We start from the raw sequence: 22,561 nt of genomic DNA, 5'->3' as shown, positions 1-22,561 counted from the left end.
TCGGTTCATACCGTGTGCTATAATGTGAATTTCGGCTCATACCATTTGCTATAATGTGAATTTCGGCTCATACTGTGTGCTATAATGTGAAATTCGGCTCATACCGTGTGGTATGATGTGAATTTCGGCTCATACCGTGTGGTATAATGTGAATTTCGGCTTATTCTGTGTGGTATAATGTGAATATCGGCTCATACCGTGTGCTATAATGTGAATTTCGGCTCATACTGTTTGCTACAATGTGAATTTAGGTTCATATCGTGTGCTATAATGTGAATTTCGGCTCATACTATTTGCTATAATGTGAATTTCAGCTCATACTGTGTGCTATAATGTGAATTTCGGCTCATACTGTGTGCTATAATGTGAATTTTGGCTCATACTGTGTGCTATAATGTGAATTTTGGCTCATACTGTGTGCTATAATGTGAAAGGGGCACCAGTAAGGGGTCCTACTATTGTGGGGCATAATGTGTATAAGGCTTATATATGGTGTGGTAAACTACACTGAAGGACATGGCCCCTTCTGAGTGGCCACACCCCCCTATCCAGAGCGCGCACGCCTTCGGCGTGCTCATAATTACAACCTTCACTTGTCCATATCCCCACTTAAAAATTTCCACATCGACCACTGGGTGCTACTACTGTGGGCATTATCACTATTGTGTGACCACGCCCCTTTATTTTAGAGACCACACCCCTTTTTACCGTGCACACCTATGGCTCAGAAGCGAAGCGCTAGACTTGAGCTCTAGACCTGTAGAGGCGCGGTAATATCTTCCTGGTATATATGGATATTTATCAAATCTGTATGTTTTCTGTAGACTCCCTTCCTCATAGTTGTCAAGTTTGGTGAGTCTTTGATTCTTATGCTCCCGGGGTAGATTCTAGGGTTGGTTCATTAGTGGGATTTGCGTGCAGAAAACTGGGTGGACGACTGTCGTTTTTACGCATGAGGTGGAGTAGTCTTGAGTATAGGACTGGATAGGAGTTGGAAGCCACAGAATCAGGGCTGAAAGAGACTGCGGAAACACTGAGCTGGTTTGCAGGACTAGCACTAGCTAAGTGTACTCTACTGTTTAATAGAATCTAGACAACTTCTGATACTGAACTGGGCCGATTAGGGTGAATGCCAGTCTGGGACAGACTGGTAGCGTTTAATGCCGGACTGGGACCGGTTAGTAGCGTAGATGCTGGGCTGGGACTGGCTAATAACACAGATGCCGGGCTGGGACCAGTTAGTAGCGTAGGTGCCAGGATAAGTCTGGCTAATATCACTTGTACCAGACTGGAACCGGTTAGCAGCATAGGTGCTGTGACAGGACCAGCTAATATCACTGATACAGGGATTGGACCAGTTTAGTAGCGTAGATGCTGGGCTGGGACTGGCTTATAACACAGATACCGGCTCGAACCAGAAAGTAGTGTAGATGCCGCGCTGGGCCCGGTTAGTAGCATAGGTGCTGGGATGGGATGGGCTAATTGTACAGATACAGGGCTGGAACTGACTTAGTAGCATAGATGCTGGGCTAGGTCTGGCTAATAGCATTGATACTGTGCTGGGGCCAGTTAGCAGTGTAGGTGCCGGGCTTGGGCCGGTAAGTAGTGTAAATGGTGGTCTGCGAATGGCTAATAGCAAAGATGTCGGCCTGGGACTGGCTAATTGTACAGTTTTCAACCTGGGACCAGCTAAGTGCAGATGCTGGACCTGGGACCAATTAGTAGCGTATGTGCCAGGATCAGTATGGCTAATATCACTGATTCCGCACTGGGCCCATTTGGTAGTGTAGATTCTGGGCTGTGACTAGCTTATACCGGGTGCTAGGATGGGACCGGCTAATAGCACTGATACAGATGCCAAGATGTGATCGGCTTATCGCACAGGTACTTGGCTAGTACTGTTTAGTAATGTAGATGCCGGTCTGGGATCGGCTGATAGCATAGATGTTGGCCAGTGACCGGCTAATCGCACACATACCAGACTGGGCCCAGTTAGTAGCAATTATACCGATCTTGGACCAGCTAATAGCACAGATACTGGGCTGGGACCAGTTAGTAGTGCAGATGCATGTCTGGGATTGGCTGATAGCATAGATGTTGGCCTGGGATTGGCTAATAGCACTGACACCAGACTGAGACAGGTTAGTAGCATAGATGCCGGGCTGGAACCAGCTAATAGCACAGATACTGGGCTGGGACTGGTTAGTAGTGTACATGTCGGTCTGGGATCGTTTAATAGCATAGATGTCAGTCTGGGATCGGCTAATAGCACAGATGCCGGGCTGAGACCAGTTAGTAGCATAGATACTGATCTGGGACCAGTTAGTACTTAGTAGTGCAGATGCCTGTCTGGGATTGGCTGATAGCCAATCCCAGGCCAACATCTATGCTATCAGCCAATCCCAGACAGGCATCTGCACTACTAAGTACTAACTGGTCCCAGATCAGTATCTATGCTACTAACCTGTCTCAGTCTGGTGTCAGTGCTATTAGCCAATCCCAGGCCAACATCTATGCTAATAGCACTGACACCAGACTGAGACAGGTTAGTAGCATAGATGCCGGGCTGGAACCAGCTAATAGCACAGATACTGGGCTGGGACCGGTTAGTAGTGTACATGCCGGTCTGTAATCCGTTAATAGCATAGATGTTGGCCAGGGACCGGCTAATCACACAAATACCGGGCTGGGACCAGTTGGTAATGGTGCTATGATTGGTCTGGCTAATAGCAATGATACCAGACTGGGCCCAGTTAGTAACATAGGTACCGATCTGGGACCTGCTAATAGCACAGATACTGGGCTGGGACCAGTTAATAGTGCAGATGCCTGTCTGGGATTGGCTGATAGCATAGATGTTGGCATGGGACTGGCTAATATCACTGATACCAGACTGAGACAGGTTAGTAACATAGATGCCGGGCTGGAACCAGCAAATAGCACAGATACTTGGCTGGGACTAGTTAAAAGTGAACATGCCAGTCTGTGATCCGTTAATAGCATAGATGTCAGTCTGGGATCGGCTAATAGCACAGATGCAGGGCTGAGACCAGTTAGTAGCAAAGGTGCCAGGATGGGTCTGGCTAGTAGCACTGAAAGCAGACTGGGGCCAGTTAGTAGCATAGATATATATACACTCCATAGATTGGTGGCACTCCTCGGGCTGAAATAAATTTTCCACACCATGGGGTAAATTTACTAAGGTCCCGATTTTGACCGAGATGCCGTTTTTTCATCAAAGTGTCATCTCGGTAATTTACTAAGCAATAATCACGGCAGTGATGAGGGCATTCGTAATTTTTTGGAAGTCCAACAAAAAAAATACGAATGAATACACCATCGGTCAAAACGCGGCTGTTTAAGTATGAATCTCGGTAATTTACTAAGAAGTGCAAAGCAAAAAAAAAAAAAAACACTGCCGTGAAAAATTACAACTCGTAAAAAAGTGCTAAAAAAAAACAGACCTGCTTTTTTAATCCGTGATTGTATAGGCATGCAGGGATCCATGAGATCCGTGCATGTATATCAGTGGGAAGGGGTGGGAAAGTGGTTATTTTCTTTAAAAAAATTGCGTGGGGTCCCCCCTCCTAAGCATAACCAGCCTCGGGCTCTTTGAGCCGATCCTGGTTGCAGAAATATGGGGGGAAAAATGACATGGGTTCCCCCATATTTAAGCAACCAGCATCGGGCTCTGCGCCTGGTCCTGGTTCCAAAAATACGGGGGACAAAAAGAGTAGGGGTCCCCCGTATTTTTAAAACCAGCACCGGGCTCCACTAGCTGGACAGATAATGCCACAGCCGGGGGTCACTTTTATATAGTGCCCTGCGGCCGTGGCATCAAAAATCCAACTAGTCACCCCTGGCCGGGGTACCCTGGGGGAGTGGGGACCCCTTCAATCAAGGGGTCCCCCCCCCAGCCACCCAAGGGCCAGGGGTGAAGCCCGAGGCTGTCCCCCCCATCCAATTGGCTGCGGATGGGGGGCTGATAGCCTTTTGTGAAAATGAAAAGATATTGTTTTTAGTAGCAGTACTACAAGGCCCAGCAAGCCTCCCCCGCATGCTGGTACTTGGAGAACCACAAGTACCAGCATGAGGCGGAAAAACGGGCCCGCTGGTACCTGTTGTACTACTACTAAAAAAATACCCAAAAAAAGACAATACACACACACCTTGAAAGTAAAGTTTTATTACATACAACCACACAAACGTGAACATAAGGTAAGTATGTATGTATGTTTGTGTGGTTGTATGTAATAAAACTTTACTTTCAAGGTGTGTGTGTATTGTCTTTTTTTGGGTATTTTTTTAGTAGTAGTACTACAGGTACCAGCGGGCCCGTTTTTCCGCCGCATGCTGGTACTTGTGGTTCTCCAAGTACCAGCATGCGGGGGAGGCTTGCTGGGCCTTGTAGTACTGCTACTAAAAACAATATCTTTTCATTTTCACAAAAGGCTATCAGCCCCCCATCCGCAGCCAATTGGATGGGGGGGACAGCCTCGGGCTTCACCCCTGGCCCTTGGGTGGCTGGGGGGGGGGACCCCTTGATTGAAGGGGTCCCCACTCCCCCAGGGTACCCCGGCCAGGGGTGACTAGTTGGATTTTTGATGCCACGGCCGCAGGGCACTATATAAAAGTGACCCCCGGCTGTGGCATTATCTGTCCAGCTAGTGGAGCCCGGTGCTGGTTTTAAAAATACGGGGGACCCCTACTCTTTTTGTCCCCCATATTTTTGGAACCAGGACCAGGCGCAGAGCCCGATGCTGGTTGCTTAAATATGGGGGAACCCATGTCATTTTTTTTCCCATATTTCTGCAACCAGGATCGGCTCAAAGAGCCCGAGGCTGGTTATGCTTAGGAGTAGGGACCCCACGCAATTTTTTTTAAAGTTTTACAGTGTTTATTTTTAAAAAAAAAAATGAACCCCAGCACGGATCACACAGATCCGGCCGAGATTCATTGTGATAAAGTCGGCAGTGTTTTGCTAATCACTGCCGTAAAAAACGGGAAAAAAACCCGAATGACATCGACATCGGAACAAATGAAAAATCCGAATACGACAGCTTAGTAAATTAGGCGTAATAAATTCAAAAAGTTGCAGTTTTACACTTTCGATGTCATTCGTGATTGAACTTTGACCTTTTTCTGAAAATTACGAATGTTAGTAAATATACCCCCATGTATTATGAAATTTCATAATACAAGGAGTGGAGAATTTATTTCAGCCCAAGGAGTGCCGCCAATCTATGGAGTGTATGTGGCTATGAGAGGTAGCTGGGACAGGCACTGGGCGCAGCATAGTGATGGTAATTTATGGAGTGCCGGCCACAGGAGGATTGTATATATATATATATAAATATAAATATATATATATATATTACCGACAATATACGCTTTTTCCCAGTATTTTAAATACACATATATTTTAATAGAATTTTAATTACCTACCAGTAAATCCTTTTCTCGTAGTCCTTAGAGGATGCTGGGGTCCACAATACCATGGGGTATAGACAGGTCCACCAGGAGCCACTGGCACTTTAAGAGTTTGAGAGTGTTGGCTGGCTCCTCCCTCTATGCCCCTCCTACCAGACTCAGTCTAGAAACTGTGCCCGAGGAGACTGACAACTTCGAGGGAAGGATATTACACAGATAGTGGCGAGATTCACACCAGCTCACACATACAAGGCAAACCAAGCTAACCAGCTTGAAAACTCAGCAGCGGCTGAACAATATTACTTAACCAAGTAACCAGACAGTACTTAACCAAGAAATAAGCAGTACTGAACTAAGTAACCACTGCAGGATCACGAAGCGCTGGGCGGGCGCCCAGCAACCTCTACGGACTACGAGAAAAGGATTTACCGGTAGGTAATTAAAATCCTATTTTCTCTTACGTCCTAGAGGATGCAGGGGTCCACATTAGTACCATGTGGATGTACCAAAGCTCCCAGAATGGGAGGAAGAGGGTGGAGGCTCCTGCAGAACTGATTGACTAAACTTCAGGTCCTCAGAGGCCAAAGTATCGAACTTGTAGAACTTTGCAAACGTGTTCGACCCAGACCAAGTAGCCACTCGGCAAAGATGTAAAGCCGAGACACCCCGGGCAGCCGCCCAGGAAGAACCCACCTTACGAGTAGAGTGGGCCTTAACAGACGTAGGAAACGGCAATCCTGCCGTAGAATACGCATGCTGGATAGTGAACCTGATCCAGCGAGAGATCGTCTGCTTAGAAGCAGAGACACCCAAGTTTCTTAGGATCATACAGGACATACAGAGAGTCTGATTTTCTGTGACGAGCAGTCCTCTTCACATATATTTTCAGAGCCCTTACAACACCCAAGCATTTGATGAAAATGAGGAGTCAGTAGCAACTGGCACCACAATAGGTTGGTTGATATGAAAGGCCGACACAACCTTTGGAAGGAACTGCTGACATGTCCGGAGCTCAGCTCTATCTTCATGGAAGATCAAGTATGGGCTCTTACAAGACAAAGCACCCAACTCCGACACACATTTAGCAGAAGCTAAGGCCAACAAAGTGACAGCCTTCCACGTGAGAAACTTGACCTCAACCTCCGGTAGAGGTTCAAACCAATCCGATTGGAGGAACTGTAACTATGTTAAGATTCCAGGGCACCATAGGTGGCACAAAGGGAGGCTGGATGTGTAGAACCCCTTTCAGAAAAGTCTGAACCTCAGTGAGGGAAGCCAACTGTTTCTGGAAGAAAATGGATAGGGACGAAATCTGGACCTTTACGGATCCCAACCTCAGGCCCATTACCACACCTGTTTGCAGGAAGAGGAGAAACCGTCCCAGTTGAAACTCCACAGTAGGAAACTTCTTGGACTCACACCAAGATTCATATTTTTTCCAAATATGATGGTAATGTTTAGACGTTACTCCTATCAGGGTAGGAATAATCTTGTTCGGAATGCCCTTCCGAGCTAAAATCTGGCGTTCAACCTACATGCCGTCAAACATAGCCGCGGTAAGTCTTGATAAGCGAACGGCCCCTGCTGCAGCAGGTCCTTCCGAAGAGGAAGAGGCCTCGGCTCTTCTAGCAGTAGATCAAGAAGATCCACGTACCAAGCCCTTCTTGGCCAGTCCGTAGCAATGAGGATTGCCTGAACTCTTGTTCTCCTTATGAGTTTTAGAACTCTTGGAATGAGTGGAAGTGGAGGAAACACATGCACCAACTGGAACACCCACCCACTCACGGCTTGCGGGTCCCTCGACCTGGAACAATACCACCGCAGCTTCTTGTTGAGACGAGAGGCCATCATGTCTATTTTAGGTACACCCCAAAGATCTGTTACCTCCGTGAACACCTCCGGATGGAGTCCCCACTCTCCTGGATGGAGAGCATGTCTGCTGAGGAAGTCCGCTTTCCAGTTGTCTACTCCCAGAATGAAGATTGCTGACAGCGCCAATGCATGTTTTTCTGGCTGGAGGATAATTCTTGTTACCTCTGACATTGCAGCTCTGCTCTTCTTTCCGCCCTGTCGATTTATGTAAGCCACCGTCGTTACATTGTCCGACTGCACTTGAATGGCTCTTAGTTCCAGAATGTTTATTGGAAGGCTGGATTCCTGGCTTGACCACCTTCCTTGGAAGTGACTGCACCCCAGCCCCGGGGACTTGCATCCATGGTTAGAAGGGTCCAGTCCTGAATCCCGAACCTGCGGCCCTCCAGAAGGTGAGGTAGTTGCAGCCACCAGAGGAGTGAAATCCTGGCTTTCGGCGACAGATGTATTCTCAGGTTCATGTGTAGATGAGATCCTGACCACTTGTCCAGAAGATCCAGCTGGAAGGACCGAGCATGAAATCTTCCGTACTGTAGAGTCTCATAAGAGGCCACCATCTTCCCCAGAAGACGAATGCACTGATGAACCGAAACCCGGGCAGGCTTCAGGACATCCCAGACCATTGATTGTATCACCAACACTTTCTCCTCCGGCAGAAACACCCTCTGCACTTCCGTGTCAAGGATCATCCCCAGAAAAGACAACCTCCTGGTCGGCTCCAAATGTGATTTTGAAAGGTTCAGGAACCAACCGTGTTCCCTGAGCAGATGAGTCGTGAGAACAATGGACTGCAGCAACGTCTCCCTGGACGATGCCTTTATCAGCAGATCGTCCAGATATGGGATTATGTTCACCCCCTGTCTGCGGAGGAGAACCATCATCTCTGCCATCACCTTGGTGAACACCCTCGGTGCTGTGGAGAGGCCGAATGGCAGTGCCTAAAATTGATAGTGACTTTCTAACAGTGCAAATCTGAGATAAGCCTGGAGCGGCAGCCATATCGGAATGTGGAGGTACGCATCCTTGATATCCAGGGATACCAGAAACTCTCCCTCCTCCAGACCTGAAATCACTGCTCTGAGAGACTCCATTTTGAATTTGAACACCCTTAGGTAAGGGTTCAACGATTTCAAGTTCAAAATTGGTCTGACCGAACCGTCCGGTTTCGGTACCACGAAAAGGTTTGAATAATAACCCTTGTTTTGCATATGAGGTGGAACTGGGATAATGACCTGTGACTTTTCTAATTTTAGGATGGCTTCCTGCAGGATAGCCCTGTCTGTCAGCAAATCTGGCAAGCCTGATTTGAAGAATCGGTGAGGCGGGAGTTCTTGAACTCCAGTCTGTACCCCTGGGACACAACATCCTGTACCCAGGGATCCAGGCCGGGCGATACCCAGACGTGGCTGAAATGTCTGAGTCTCGCACCCACCAGCCCGTCCTCCAGGTTTTGTGGTCCCCCGTCATGCTGAGGATTTTGGGAAACCAGAAGCAGGACTCTGGTCCTGGGAGCCTGCGGGTGCAGGCTTTTTGGATTTTGCACGACCACCACTAAAGAAAGTGGTAGGAGGCTTGGAATTTTTTGCCTTAGCGGTCCGAAAGGACTGCGGCACAGCTGAAGAAAATTGTTTCTTCGTAGAACGTGTAGCAGAGGGAAGGAAAGGTGACTTACCCGCGGTTGCCGTGGAAATCCACGCATTTAACGCTTCCCCAAATAGAGCCTGACCTATGTAGGGTAGGTTCTCCACACTTCTCCTGGATTCCACGTCTGCTGAGTCCCCTGCGGGCTGAGACCGACATGGAAGATATCCGTGCAGTCAGCGTACCCAGGTCCTTCATGGATTCCACCATGAACCCCGCAGAATCCTGTATGTTATGTAAAAACAATTCAATGTCACTTCTATCCATTGTATCCAAATCCTCTAGTAATGTGCCTGACCACTTTACTATGGTTTAGAAATCCATGCACAGGCAATAGTGGGCCTTAACGCCACTCCTGAAGCAGTGTAAATGGATTTGAGCGTAGTATCAATCTTACGATCAGCTGGTTCTTTTAACGTGGTAGATCCAGGGACAGGTAAAACCACCTTTTTAGACAGTCTGGAGACAGATGCGTCAACAATGGGTGGGTTTTCTCATTTTTTTCTATCTTCCTCAGGGAAGGGAAAAGCATCCAGAACCCTTTTTCTCTGGGTTTTCCCAGGATTTTTCAAATATAGCGTTTAATTCTTTAGACGCAGGGAAGGTTAGCGAGGCTTTCTTATTCTCAGTGAAGTAAGCCTCCTCAACCTGCTCAGGTATTGTGTCAGTAATGTTTAACACATCTCTAATGGCCTCAATCATGAGCTGCACCTCCTTAGCAAAGGATGCCGCCCCCATCAGCACATCCCCATCACCGTCTGCAGTATCAGAATCGGAATCCGTGTCATCTTGCATAATTTGGGCAAGTGCACGTTTCTGTGGGAACATGCTAGGGGATTTTGCAGGAATAGGAACAGAGCCTGACCAAACTACCATAGACTTCTTCAACACCTGAGTTTCAGTCTCAGTATTAGCTACCCTAGTAGAGATCAGAGAGATCATTCCTTTGCTAGAAGTTAACCACTCAGGCTCATTAATAGGGATCTGAGACAAAGCATTACAATCCTGTGTACATGGAATGGATCCCTCCTGAGAGGAAACATCTTCTGCAGCATATGACACAAAGTCCCTAGACATGGCTATGGGAGATATTAAACACCCACACACAGGGAAATGTCAGACACAGTTTCCCCCCAAGTATGCCACAGAGAGACACAGAGATTGGCGCCAACCCACACACAGCGCTTTTTGAGGTAGAACTAATAAAACTACCAGCGCTATCTGTGTACCTTAATAGACTACATAGACTTTACACAGCCCCCCCCCCCCCCCCCCCCCTTCTACAACACCCTGGTACCGCACAGGATAGCTACAGTTGCTTGGTGGGACAGCTCTCCCTGTCAGTGTCTGTATACAGGAACTGCAGGCAGGAAAATGGCGCTGAACACTGCTGGGTCAGCTCTGAGGAGAAGCTCCGCCCCCCGAACATGACACTGCTTCCCGCTCTTCATTTTATTATACTGGCCTGAGGATGTCTGCTCCCTGGACCCTGACAGGCTTGCTGGCCAGTGTAAGGTATAGGCGCTGGCTCAGGGCACCCCTCACAGTACCGCTAAGCCCCGGAGCGCAGTTAGTACTGTGCTCCCTACCCTGTTGCTGCCATCTTCCCACCGGCTCCCCGCTTGCCAGGGGGGGCGGTGAATTACTCGCCACCGAAGTCTTCTGGCTCTGTAAGGGGGTGGCGGCATGCTGCGGGAGTGAGCGGTCGCCTGGAGCGGCTAACGATCAGCACCCTCAGGAGCTCAGTGTCCTGTCAGCGGAGATAGTGGCTCAGACCCCGCAGGGCCGACACTACTCCCTTCCTTAGTCCCACGAAGCAGGGAGGCTGTTGCCAGCAGCCTCCCTGTGCCTAAACTAACTCTTAGAAAAAAATAAAACAAAAGAAGCTCTAGGAGCTCCCCTAGCTGTGACCGACTCCTCCGGGCACATTTTATAAAACTGAGTCTGGTAGGAGGGGCATAGAGGGAGGAGCCAGCCCACACTCTCAAACTCTTAAAGTGCCAGTGGCTCCTAGTGGACCCGTCTATACCCCATGGTACTAATGTGGACCCCAGCATCCTCTAGAGAAATATTGTATACCAGAATTTGTGCAATGAGAAATTTGTGCATCACCGTATATGTGTGTGTATCCCCTATGTGTTGTGGACATTGTAGATTGAATCTACAGTACTGTACACCATAAAGCATAGACTGAACTAAACTCTGCACACATTCCCATTTATGTGGCAAACTGAGATGACTGCAAACCTTGTCCTTCCTACAGCAGATTCAGATATCAGCACAATGGTTCTTTCAGGGACTCCTTAGCATACTGACAGCAAGGTCAGGAAATATAGTTTCATAAAGACATATCATAGTCTATTAAAGCAAAGTTTTGGTTGGAAAAAACACGACCTTGGTGCTACTACATATAACAAAAATCAAACAGTTTCATAGAGAAAGTGTTTCAATATACAATACGTTCCTTCCAATGAGTTCCAATGATGTTCCTTTCTGTTCTGTTTTCATCCGATGTAGCTCCAGAGTATTTTCAAAGTGTTGTGATGCACATAAAAAACATAAAAATATGCAAATGTGTAGAACAGTCTCAAGTTCAGAAGGATAAGTATTCACTTTCTCTTAAGTATTCCCAAACACAATTTCTTGTAGTGCCAAACGTGATAGAAGCGTACCAGAACTCACAATTCAATATGTGGTGATGTACATATAAAGGTATCTTTTTATTCTATCACCCAAAATATTCCTCCATAACGATAAATATTGTTGCATGATTAAATCAAATGTGATTACATTTGCATACTCACTAGATTTATGGAGTGGGTAAAACCCATAAAGGTATCTTTATCCTTTAGAATGAAGAAAGGTGCGTACCCCAACTCACAATGCTGGAAACGATATAAAGCCCATCAAGGTTTCTTTGTTATTATTCCTTCCCGTAGGTGGTCCTGATGTTCTTGGGCTCAGTTTTTTCCAACCAAAACTTTGCTGGCATTCTGTTCCAAAAAAGTGTAGTGACACTTCTAGGAAGGTACACAATTTAGGGCAGCTCTAGCTGGCGTCAGTGTGGCAGGATTCCTCTATCTTATCTTTTTTAAATATCACAGTCTATTCTCTATTGCTCTCACAATGACTAGAAAAGGAGCCATGATCCCGGGGGTCGTTATTCAGGTTTGTTAGCAAAGCAAAAAAGTTAGCAATTTGGCAAAACCATGGCCCTCATTCCGAGTTGTTCGCTCGCTAGCAGATTTTAGCAGCATTGCACACGCTAGGCCGCCGCCTTCTAGGAGTGTATCTTAGCTTAGCAGAATAGCGAACGAAAGATTAGCAGAATTGCGAATAAATAATTCTTGGCAGTTTCTGAGTAGCTCGAGACTTACTCCTACACTGCGATCAGCTCAGGCCGTTTTGTTCCTGGTTTGACGTCACAAACACGCCCTGCGTTCGGCCAGCCACTCCCCCGTTTCTCCAGACACTCCTGCGTTTTATCCTGGCACGCCTACGTTTTTCCGCACACTCCCAGAAAATGGTCAGTTTCCGCCCAGAAACACCTTCTTCCTGTCAATCACACTCCGATCACTTCAGCGATGAAAATTCTTAGTTCGGTCGTGAGTAAATCTACTAAGTTTTATGCTAAAATACTTAGCGCATGCGCGCTGCGTACCATGCGCATGCGCATTTTTGCTTTAACCGCTCCATTGCGAAAATCGGCAACGAGCGAACAACTCGGAATGACCCCCCATGTGCACTACAGGTGGGGCATTTCTAACGTGCAGAGATATTTAGATTTGGGTGGGTTATATTGTTTCTGTGCAGGGTAAATACTGGCTGCTTAATTTCTATACTGCAATTTAGTTTCCGTTTGAACACATCCCACCCAAATCTAACTCTCTCTGCACATGTTGTATCTGCCCCCCTGCAGTGCACATGGGGGGTCATTCCGAGTTGATCACTAGATAAAAATGTTTGCAGCGCAGCGATTAAGTGAAAAAGCGGCACTTCTGCGCATGCGTATGCGGAGCAATGCGCACGCGCAACGTACTTTCACAACAGCCGATGTAGTTTTACACAAGATCTAGCGAGGCTTTTCATTCGCAATGTCCGCAGCAGAGTGATTGACAGGAAGGGGGCGTTTCTGGGTGTCAACTGACCGTTTTCATGGAGTGTTCGGAAAAACGCAGGCGTGCCAGCAAAAACGCAGGCGTGGCTGGGAAAACGCAGGGTGTGTTTGTGACGTCAAATCCGGAACTGAACAGTCTGAAGTGATCGCAAGCGTTGAGTAGGTCTGGAGCTACTCTGAAACTGCACAATTTTTTATTGTAGCCGCTCTGCGATCCTTTCGTTCGCACTTCTGCTAAGCTAAAATACACTCCCAGAGGGCGGCATAGCGTTTGCACGGCTGCTGAAAACTGCTAGCGAGCGATCAACTCGGAATGGCCACCATGGTTTTGCCCAATTGCTAACTTTTTTGCTTTGCTAACAAACCTCAATAAGACCCTTGATACCCAAGTATCATATTGCTCAAAGATAACAGCACCATGATGTGCTTGCTATAAACTCTCTTAGTGTATAATGCTGAGCACATTAAGCACCCACCTATTTCAGAAAGAAGGATCCCTGATATTAACTTGCATGCACCTCAAGATAATGAATGTTTTCTAAGTGTACTTGGTTTGTAAAGCACACAATGAAACATGAGCTCTTGGTTTAAATTACACACAGAGGTTAATGTACAGTGTAAAATGCAGAAATAATAGTTTCTAGCAAAGTGCCTAAGATGAAGCTTCATTGTAAGATTATGTGTTGTGTTGCTAGTGTGGCACTGACACCTTCAAAATGATGCTCACAATGTATTTCTGGTGAAAATTGTGAATATATCGCTAGGATGTCAAACAACACACTTGCAAATTTCCCATGGCTATCCCTATCACAAAGCTAGCAATGGTCACCTCTATGAGAGGGGTCAGTTTGTCCAGCAGCAATTACACCATCCACAGGAAAGCAGATCCCTCATAAACTCTAATGCTAGCCATACATCAGACCAACTTTCCTCAAACCATCCAACTGACCGGTTCCGGTATGAATGGTCGACCATATTATGGTCGACAGTCATTAGGTCGACATTGACATGGTCGATATGGACACATGGTCGACACATGAAAATGGTCGACACATGAATGGTCGACACATGAAAAGGTCGACATGATTTTTTTTACTTTTTTTGTGTCGTTTTTTGCGTAAAGTGACTGGTAACCCCAATTAGTGCACCACGCCCCCTCGCATGGCTCGCTTCGCTCGCCATGCTTCAGGCATGGTGCCTTCGCTCCGCTACCGCTTCGCTTGGCACAGATTACCGTTCCAATCGTAGTCCACGTGGATCGTAAAGTATGGAAAAGTTCCCAAAAAAGAAAAAAAGTTAAAAAACTCATGTCGACCTTTTAATGTGTCGACCTTTCATGTGTCGACCATGTGTCCATGTCGACCATGTCAATGTCGACCAATAGTGGTCGACCTAATGACTGTCGACCATAACATGGTCGACCATCTGAACGCATACCCAACTGACCAACCGTCCAACTAAAACGCTGCCCCACTTACCTAACAAACTTTTTCATCCAACCAGCCACCCAGTCAACTTTTTCATCAAACCAGCCAACTTCTCTCCAACTCGTGATGTCACAGAAGTAGGCGGACAGTGCTTGCCTACTTTGCATGTTTTGAATAAAAAAAATGTGAAATATATTTCAATATGCATATTTATGCTATTGACAAGTTTACAGTTATCTAGGGAACAAGACTGAACTGTTGAACTACTGCATTACAACTGAATTAAGTTACCTTTGTTGAAGGTAACAAATAGATACCTTTTTATATAAGTTACAACTACCACAAGCAGACACATAAAGTGATACATAGTTGTTGACATCTCTGTCACATTACATCAGGTACAGCCCTTATACTCTTTACGCCGTTTATAGCCCCTTACGCAAATTACGCCAGGTAGAGCCCCTTACACGCATTACGCCAGGTAGAGCCCCTTACAGGCATTAGGCCAGGTAGAGCCCCTTACACGCATTACGCCAAGTAGGGCCCCTTACACGCATTACACCAAGTAATGTTCTATATGGGGGGGGGGTATACTGATACAGTATATTGCAATTAGGGATGCCAATCCCGGGATCGGCGGGATCCCGGGATTTGGGCCCAAAAATGCCACTACCTACACCCACCCTCCCGCACTGCTACCTACCCCCTCCCTACCTCCCGCACCGCTACCTACACCCTCCCTACCTCCCGCACCACTACCTACACCCGCCCTACCTCCCGCACCACTACCTACACCCTCCCTCCAGCGCTGCTCCCTACAACCTTCACTGGTCCCTACTGACCGTTCACTGGTCCCAGAGGGCGCCAACGTTTGAATCTACCCGCAGCCTCCGGTCCGGTGCAGGGAAAAGGGTAATCCCTGCACCGGACACCCGCCGCCACACACTGACAGGCGCTGGGGACAGACAAGCTGTCCCAGCGCTGTCAGCGACGTTGTCCCGCAGGGGACACAGGCACCCTGGCTGCTGCTGGAATGTGTCCTGTAAAACAGGACACATTCCCACATTGGCCCACTCTACCAGGTCTGTGGGTTCTTCCTGGGCGGCTGCCTGTGGTTTCTTGGCTTTACAACTATGCCGGGCCGATACCTGGTCGGGGACAAACACGTTTGTCAAGATCTACAGGTTCGATACCCTGGCATCGGAGGATGTCCAGTTTGGACATACGGTGTTGCAGGCGTCTCAGCACATTCCTACCCCTTCTGGAAGCTTTGGGACGTTCCGATCATAATCAGTGTTCCCAGTATCCCTTATGGATGCCAGAGAAAATAGGATTTTAAATACCTACAGGTAAATCCTTTTCTCGTAGTCCATAAGGGATACTGGGCACCCACCTCTGTGCTTCACCTTTCCTGCAAGTTATTGTTCTTGTGTGAAGTTGTTAATTTCAGCTGTTGCTGTTTTCTGGTTTCACTAGCGGTTGCTAGTTTTGTTGTTGCTGTGTGCAGGTTTGTTACTCTCACCACTCGGGTCTTGTCATGTTTCCTCATCTCAAGTATGTCCTTCTCCTTTGGGTACAGTTTTCCTAGACTGAGCTATGAGGGAGAGCAAAGAGGGGAGGAGCCAGCACACCCTGTTGAAGAACTTTAAAGTGCACTGGCTCCTTTGGACCCCATCTATACCCATCATAATCAGTGTTCCCAGTATCCCTTATGGACTACGAGAAAAGGATTTACCGGTAGGTAATTAAAATCCTAGGCACGTGCCTAATGGGAAATGTTTCTGTGCGTTGTAGATACTGGCTGCTTTATTTTTACACTGCAATTTAGATTTAAGTTTGAACACACCCCACCTTAAATCTAAATCTATCTGCACATGTTACATCTGCCCAACCTGCAGTGCAAAATGGTTTTGCCCATTAGTGTGCTTTTTTGGTTTGCTAACAAACCTGAATAAGGCCCTTTTGGAGAACTGGCTTAAATATGGTCAAACTGTTGTTATTTTTTTTTATCAATCAAAAATTTGTGATACTTTCTTAGACTTTTTGTATCAATCTATTAAACTGATTTGGGAATTGAGGGCCTAGTTCAGAGATTACAAAAACTAGAGATGTGCGGCAGGCACTTTTCGTGTTTTGGTTTTGGTTCTAATTCAATTTTCGTGTTTTGGTTTTGGCTTGGTTTTGCCAAAACTGCCCTTTCATGTTTTGGTTTTGGATCTGGATGATTTTTGAAAAAAACATAAAAATGGCTAAAATCACAGAATTTGGGGGTAATTTTGATCATACGGTATTATTAACCTCAATAACATTAATTTCCACTCATTTCCAGTCTATTCTGAACACCTCACAATATTGTTTTTAGGCCAAAAGGTTGCACCGAGGTTGCTGGACAACTAAGCTAAGCGACACAAGTGGACAACACAAACACCTGGCCCATCTAGGAGTGGCACTGCAGTGTCAGACAGGAGGGCAGATTTAAACAAAAGGCCCCAAACAGCACATGATGCAAAGATGTAGAAGAGGTGTAATGAGGTAGCTGTATGACTAAGCCAAGCAACACAAACAATTGGCCCATCTAGGAATGGCACTGCAGTGGCAGATAGGAGGGCAGATATAAAAAATAGGCCCCAACAGCACCTCATGCAAAGTTGTAGAAGAGGTGCAATGAGGTAGCTGTATGACTAAGCCAAGCGACACAAACAATTGGCCCATCTAGGAGTGGCACTGCAGTGGCAGACAGGAGGGCAGATATAAAAAAAAAGCCCAAACAGCACCTCATGCAAGATGTAGAAGAGGTGCAATGAGGTAGCTGTATGACTAAGCCAAGTGACACAAACAATTGGCCCATTTATGAGTGGCACTGCAGTGGCAGACAGGAGGGCAGATATAAAAAAAAAGGCCCCAAACAGCACCTCATGCAAGATGTAGAAGAGGTGAAATGAGGTAGCTGTATGAGTAAGCCAAGAGACACAAACAATTTCCACTGGAATTATACAGCAATATCACTGGAATTATACGGCAATATCACTGGAATTATATGGCAGTACTACTGGACATATACGGCAGTATCACTGAAATTATATGGTAGTACCACTGGACATATACGGAAGTGTCAGACAGGATGGCACTTTAAAAAACAGTCCCCAAACAGCACATGATGCAAAGAAGAAAATGAGATGCAAGATGGAATTGTCCTTGGGCCCTCCCACCCACCCTTATTTTGTATAAACAGGACATGCACACTTTAACAAACCCATCATTTCAACGTCAGGGTCTGCCACACGACTGTGGCTGAAATGATTGGTTTGTTTGGGCTCCCACCAAAAGAGAAGCAATCAATCTCTCCTTGCACAAACTGGCTCTACAGAGGCAAGATGTCGACCTCATCCTCTGATTCCTCACCCCTTTCACTGTGTACATCCCCCTCCTCACAGAGTATTAATTCGTCCCCACTGGAATCCACCATCACAGGTCCCTGTGTACTTTCTGGAGACAATTGCTGGTCAAGGTCTTCCTGGAGGAATTTATAATAAATTTTGATGAACATCATCTTCTCCACATTTTGTGGAAGTAACCTCCTATGCCGATCGCTGACAAGGTTACCGACTGCACTAAACACTCTTTCAAAGTACACACTGGAGGGGGGGTAACTTAGGTAAAATAAAGCCAGTTTGTATAAGGGCATCCAAATTGCCTCTTTTTCCTGCCAGTATACGTACAGACTGTCTGACATGCCTACTTGGATGCTGTCACTCATATAATCCTCCACCATTCTTTCAATGGTGACAGAATCATATGCAGTGACAGTAGACATGTCAGTAATCGTTGGCAGGTCCTTCAGTCCGGACCAGATGTCAGCTTTCGCTCCTGGCTGCCCTACATCACCACCAGCGGGTGGGCTAGGAAATCTTATCCTTTTGCTTGCAGCCCCAGTGGTGGGAGAAATTGTTGACGGTTCACATTCCACTTGAGTTGACAATTTACTCACCAGCAGGTCTTTGCACCTCTGCACACTTGTGTCTGCCAGAAAGAGAGATACAATGTAGGCTTTAAACCTAGGATCGAGCACGGTGGCCAAAATGTAGTGCTCTGATTTCAACAGATTGACCACCCTTAAATCCTGGTAAGGAGAAAGAAGGGCTCCATCCACAAGTCCCACATACTTAGCGGAATCGCTCCATCTTAGCTCCTCCTTTAATTTCTCCAGCTGCTTCTGCAAAAGCCTGATGAGGGGAATGACCTGACTCAAGCTGGCAGTGTCTGAACGGACGTCACGTGTGGCAAGTTCAAAGGATTGGAGAACCTTGCACAAGATGAAAACATTCTCCACTGCGCTTGAGTCAGGTGCATTCCCCCTCCTTTGCCTATATCATAGGTGGATGTATAGGCTTTAATGGCCTGTTGCTGCTCCTCCATCCTCTGAAGCATATAGTGTTGAATTCCACCTCATTACCACCTCTTGCTTCAGTTGATCTCAGGGCAGGTTCTGGAGTGTTTGCTGGTGCTCCAGTCTTCGGCACGCGGTGGCAGAATTTCGAAAGTGGCCCGCAATTTTTCGGGCCACCGACAGCATCTCCTGTACACCCTGTCATTTTTCAAAAAAATTCTGCACCATCAAATTAATTATATGTGCAAAACATAGGATGTGCTGGAATTTGCCCAGATGTAATTCACGCACAATATTGGTGGCATTGTACGATATCACAAATCCCCAGGAGAGTCTAAGTGGGGTAAGCCAATGCGTGATGATGTCCCTCAGTTTCTGTAAGGGGTTGTCAGCGGTGTGCCTGTTACGGAAAGCGGTGATACACAGCGTAGCCTGCCTAGAAACGAGTTTGGATTTGCGCAATGGTGCTACTGGTGCCACTGTTGCTGTTGTTGCTACTGTGGGAGGCCATACATCTACCCAGTGGGCTGTCACAGTCATATAGTCCTTAGTCTGCCCTGTTCCACTTGTCCACATGTCCGTGGTTAAGTGGACACTGGATACAACCGCATTTTTTTAGGACACTGGGGACACTTTGTCAGGATTCTGTAACTTTGTCTGTCCCCGGAGGGGCACTAGTGGGTCAGTGTAGGAGTGATAGAGGAAACAGGAAGACTGACGAAAAGTTCCGCGCATGTGCGCTTGGTATTTATTATCACACAGGGATAACGGATGACAGGAACAATGAATAATAACTTAATCCAATATTCAAAAGTCACTGGTAACAAATGAGCAATGAAGATGAACTTGTAACTTGATATAAATGATAAGGCAATAATGAAATCAGATGCAGCAAACGAAACTCCGATATATAATAAATAGCAATCAAAGCACACAGTCTCTGTAGAAGCACACGTCTTTAAGCCAAGCAAGGCCCTAGCAGGAGACAGTTCTAACACAGCAAGTTGTTAAGTGCTAAATGCAATGCACAATACTAGATGCTGGTAATCAGGTGCACAGGCTGAGTAATGGAAGAACACCTGAAGAAAGTCTCTTACTGCAAGTTGTTGTGGCAAACTGTGGCTGGAGTTCATAGCAAACTGAAGACTGAAGAATGACAACAAGGAAACCACTGGAAACAGGAACACAGGAACCAGGAGAACTTGTACACCGAATGTGACTCGTAGGAAAGCTGGAATGGATGCTGGTACTTGTAGTTCCACAGGAACACTGGAACAGGGAAACAACTTGGAAATGCCAGAAATAGGAGATTGCTGCAAACAAAGGATTGCAGACTGAAACCTGGAAATTGGAACGGAACTGGAACTGCTGGGACCTGTAGTTCCACAGGTCCAATACACAGGGGTATCTCTGCAGACAGAGGACTGCAAACAGGAACCACCTGTTCACAGAATGTGACGTGTTGTCCAAGGCGATGAGACTGAGCCAGGAACTGGAGTTTATACCCCTTGGTCTGTGATGATTGGATGTTGCATCTCTGTGAGAACACACCCTGCTGGATTAGGTGTTCAGATCAGCTGTGGGTTAGCTGAAGCACTGTGTACTCCAGGCTGCAGTAGACTGAAAACTGGAACAGAACTGAACTGCTGGAACCTGTAGTTCCACAGTAGTGATGCGATGGAGAATGCAAATTCCTGACACACTTTTTCTGATGTCTCTGTACATTCTCGGTATTGCCTGCCTAGTGAAGTGGAATCTAGATGGGATTTGGTACTGGGGACACAATACCTCCATCAATTGTCTAAATCCCACTGCACTAATGGCGGATACCGGACGCACGTCTAACACCAACATAAGTGTCAAGGCCTCAGTTATCCGCTTTGCAACAGGATGACTGCTGTCATATTTCATCTTCCTCACAAAGGACTGTTGGACAGTCAATTGCTTAGTTGAAGTAGTACAAGTGGTCTTTCGACTTCCCCATTGGGATGACGATCGACTCCAAGCAGCAACAACAGCAGCAGCGGCAGGAACAGCAGCAGTAGGCGTACCACTCAAGGATCCTCCCCGAAAGAATTCCAGTTAGGAGGGGAGTCATCAGTCTTGCCAGGAACATGGCCTGCAGGACTACTACGTTCATGGCTGAGGAAGAAGTTGACGTTGAGGGAGTTGGTGGTGTGGCCTGCAGGAGCTTGGGTACAAGAGGAAGAAGAGATTTAGGTGTGAGTGGACTGCTTACGCTATTACCAAAAGTTTCCCAACTTGACACTGACTTCTGATGAATGTGCTGCAGGTGACGTATAAGGGAGGATGTTCCTAGGTGGTTAACATCCTTACCCCTACTTATTACAGATTGACAGAGGCAACACACGGCTTGACACCTGTTGTCCGGAATTGTGGAGAAATAATTCCACACCAAAGAGGTGGCTTTTTTGGTATTTTGCCCAGGCATCACAATGGGCTTCTTCACCCCACGGACAACAGGTGTCTCCCCCGGTGCCTCATTTAAACAAACCACATCACCATCAGAATCCTCATCGTCAACTTCCTCCTCAGCGCCAACAACACCCATATCCTCATCCTGCTGTACTTCAACAGTGGCATCTTCAATTTGAATATCAGAAACTGGACTGTGGGTGCTCCTTCCAGCACTTGAAGGGGGCATGCAAATGGTGGAAGGAGCCACCTCTTCTCATTCAGTGTTGGGAAGGTCGGGCATCGCAACCGCCGACTGTTATGAGCCACGGCTGTGGCTCATTCCTGTTTTGCATGTCAGTTAGGTATTTTATGTTATTCTTCTGTTCATGTTCCCCGTGGGTGTCATGGGGTGCTCGGAGCTCACCCTTAAGGAGGGGATACTGGTATGAACCACAGGTTGTTGTTCATTCCTATTTTATGTTTATAAGTAGTCTTGCAGGCCAGGATTTCCCATTGCTCTGTTTAAGAATACTCTTGGTTGCTGCCGCTGGTTAGTCTGTGTAATTGCAGCTTGTTCCCATGTGTTCAGCCTCACCTGGCTGCTAATTGCATCTTGTCAGTTTGGAGTCATGCAACAGGGCAGCTGCATGATATTATTAATTAGGCCTCTCTGTTATATGCTGGCTCAGTGCAATTCACAAACGCTGGTGATATTTCTAGGTTTCCAGTCTGCTTGAGTTCTGAGCTTGTTCCTGCCAGTTCCTGAGCTCCTGTGTAGCAGTGTCTGTCGAGCTGCTTCCTGTGTCGATTCCTGTGTCAGTCCCTGTGTCGATTCCTGTGTCTGATCCCGTGTCCTGCCATGAAGCGTTCCTGTCCAGAAGTCCTGTGGCTTTGCCTATGCCTGGTCGAGTTTCTGGCTTCTTGGTGTCCACCGGTCTGTCGTTTGGGATTCTGCCTGTCCTCCAGTTCTGAGAGTCTGTTTCGGCAGCATTGGGGGTTCCTGTCCGTTTACCAGTATTCGTACCGGTTCCGTGAGTAGCGGCTCTGCCGCGTCCGTCGGCCTAGGCCGCTGTATTCCGTTATTATTTCTGTCACTGGTGTTTTGCAGAGGGTTCTGCTTATGCTGTCACAAAAGTATTGTGTCGGCGTGTGGTCAGCATTTCCTTTGTTGTTCTTTTCCTTTGGCGGCAAGCCGCACATACTTTGGTTTTAGGTTTGTTAGTTGCCCCTGGCCTTGTTGTTTAGTTAGAGGTCCCCTTGTTATCACCC

Source organism: Pseudophryne corroboree, chromosome 6 (genome assembly GCF_028390025.1).
Source record: "Pseudophryne corroboree isolate aPseCor3 chromosome 6, aPseCor3.hap2, whole genome shotgun sequence".
Classification (NCBI taxonomy): domain Eukaryota; kingdom Metazoa; phylum Chordata; class Amphibia; order Anura; family Myobatrachidae; genus Pseudophryne; species Pseudophryne corroboree.
Note: the sequence above shows the minus strand (reverse complement) of the source record.